At 34.9% G+C, this 3026-nt stretch overlaps 1 long non-coding RNA gene across 1 annotated transcript; it reads left to right on the forward strand.

Moving 5' to 3' along the window:
- Window positions 1-255: 255 nt before the first annotated feature.
- On the forward strand, window positions 256-1760 carry LOC136068831 (uncharacterized). Its single transcript, XR_010630151.1, has 3 exons — window positions 256-469; window positions 1120-1243; window positions 1358-1760. It is a non-coding gene; the product is annotated as an uncharacterized LOC136068831 (long non-coding RNA).
- Window positions 1761-3026: the final 1266 nt, after the last annotated feature.

Below are 3026 nucleotides of genomic sequence, written 5' to 3' on the forward strand. Positions count from 1 at the left end.
TTAAATTTTCACGAAAGCCCCTCACACCATGCATTATGCCAAAATTTAATACAAGAACCATCCACTACCTTAAAGATGATAAAATGATGAGAGCCATCCCACCCCTTCCTGATATACTTCCATAAACCAACCCCATAAGGCTAGTGCACGCTACAAGAAGACCNTTTTGCTTCCCCTCTAATTCATATTTGATGTTAGACAGATCTTTTTAAAATCTAGACATGTGCCTGAACTCATGGTCACTATATATCATTTTTGCCCCCCTCCTTTTGATGGTTAAACATAACTTATGCGCCCCACTATATAGCATAGTTATAAAGCTTGAGATTTCCTCTATGCTATAATGATACATTGATACATCTCTTGTCTTGTCTCTAGGCTCCTGAGCTCACCAACATGTCCAGTTCTCGATGCTTTGGGGAAGAAGCTTTCCTTTGAGACAGCAGTTGGCTTAAATGGCCGTGTTTGGGTATACATCCTTTTCTTGAGGCCCTCCTATTTGTAGTTGGGTTAGACAGTCACCTGTTTCCAATTTTTTTAGTCCATGAGATTATGACCTTCTCTTGATATGGGCCTGAGGCCCCTGTAAGGACTACACAAACACTGTTTGGAAAACTTACATTTTAAACCTTATAGGTTCGTGGTTGTAACAAATTAAACCCCGAGGTTTGAAATGGTGATAAATTAAAGCCTCACCCTATATTAAAACCCCGAACACAATGTTGTTACACTTAAATGGGTTAAGGTTTAATTTGTTACACCCCTAAAATATAATGTTTAAAATGTAATTTTTCTGAACTGTTTTATTTTGCAACCTTGTTGCCTGAAAATTAATAACCTTTATTAAAGACACTTCCTAATATTATTCTTATTATAAAGTTTGTACTTAGTGCATAAAACTCTCACTTTTGTGGGGCTTGAGAGAGGTAATTGGTGGACAGTCTTACCTCCAATTATTATGGGGAGATACCGATTTTCGAATCAGAATCTGTGATCTGTCACTTTCAATTGGAGGCACTTGGGGGTAAAGTTCGAACGACAGACATCGGACACCACAGATGGTGCCACTATCACTAAGCTATCTTGATACTATTCTTATAATATCTTATTGAATTGCAGGTCAATGCCTCCTCTCCATCTACAGTCATAGTTGTTGCTAATGCAATTATGAACTCTGAATCTTTGAGTGGGGTGCAGCAGAGAATTATGGTGGAGAAATTGATTCAGAATTTAAAGTTATCAAGTCAGTCCTATACATTTATGATTTTTTAACCAATGTATTTATTGGCTGCTGGTTCTGGAGTAATTTTCTCTTAATTATGAATATGAAACAAACTTCTTTACTGTTTCTTTGCAGCGTGATAATGGAAGAAGTGAATGCTATATACTTTATTGCTGTCACATTTACCCATTGTGTTTTAAATGGGAGGAGCATGGTCACATGGTGTTACAAAAACAACAAATTCTTCTATCAAGCATCAAAGACGACAAGCTTCTACTAAAGATGATCCTCACGTTATCAAATCATATGTGCTGGCCTTTTTCTGCCCATTCTGCCTTGTCACAGAATCCTATCATGAAATTAGTTTGCCAATAACATTGTACTTTTTATTTTTTGTTTCTCTTTAGAACTTGGAAGCTATATTATCATTTTCTGTTTTCTGTGTTATCTGTAGAAATGGGGAGGAGTTAACATTGTAGTAATTTTTAACTTAAAGCAAGATTTATTATAAGTGTTAAAAAAATTTCCTTCAAAACAAGTTGAAATAGTTCGTTAAGTTGGCCTCATTTTTTCAATGTTTTTTTTTTTGTTGGAATTTGGATTAAGTTCTGCCTATACTTTATTTATTTAATTTTTTAATAATTTGATAGTTACAGCCATTGAAGAGTGGGGTTTTGAATCTTATTTCTCCTAATAAAGGACAGTAAGTCATGCCATTGTGCTGCAAGGTTGCCTATATTAACACAAATTTTTTCCAAAAACATTCTTCATAAATGATGAGTTACAAGTTATTGATTATCATATAAGTTCACAATTTGGATACAACTTATTATTGCTGAAAGTTGCTAAAAACTTATTGTTGCTGAAAACACTGTAGCAAAATAATTTTTAAATGTATGAATAGTATTGCGGGACCTATTTTTAATATTTTTTTTCTGAATAAAGTGGCTGTGAGTCCCATAAACAGTGTGTGAACAGTATCAAAACAGTGCGTGAACAGTATTTTTTTCTCGTGAACAGTAACTGCACAGTAACTTCTATCTCTGACCCAAGTGAAAGCCAAAAAAAAAAATAAAGGGAAGAAACGCGCCGCAGGATTCAGCAAAAAACGCTGAATCCAAACGCTCACAATGAGTCACTAACTTACCACCTTAGCAGTTATGAAAAAAAAGTTGTCTCTAGAGTCTAGACTTGCTACTACTTTACTGTTCAGTAGCAGTGAAATGTTATTAAGTTATTTTAATTAATTTTAGCCTTTCCAATAGAGACATTATTTTTTAACCCTTTGTTGCAGCTATTGAATTCTCAACAAGTTGGTGAGGAAATAGAAGCACTGGCAGCACCGCAGCGGCAAAGGCCCTTTCTTTTGCTTCAGAAATCGGAATTTCTAAGGCTGCCCTGGAGTGCGATTTGTTGGTCATTAAATCCCCGCTTGATGAAGATGGTTCTTTGGCTCCCTTTGGATTGCTAGTCGAAGATGCAAAGTTATATGCTCACTGTTTTGATCAATTATTTTACTCTCATACAAAAAAAAAATGTAACTCAATTGCTCATAATCTGGCTAAATATATTATTGACATTCCAAATTTTTTAGTGTGAATATAAGATGTTCCACCACAATTTTATTAAGTACTTTTAAGCTAATTTAGCCGGTTTTAATTAAAGTTTTCAGTTTTCACCCTAAAATAAAAATAAAATAAAAAAGGTCGGTGTCGGTGCTGGTTGTTTCGTTGTTTTTTTGTTAAATTTTTTGGGGGTTGGGGGTGGGGTTGGGTGGGTGTATTTATAACTTGTCAGAAAGTGA

The sequence above is a fragment of the Quercus suber genome, unplaced genomic scaffold (assembly GCF_002906115.3).
Source record: "Quercus suber isolate HL8 unplaced genomic scaffold, Cork oak 2.0 scaffold_136, whole genome shotgun sequence".
In the NCBI taxonomy this organism is placed as follows: Eukaryota; Viridiplantae; Streptophyta; class Magnoliopsida; order Fagales; family Fagaceae; genus Quercus; species Quercus suber.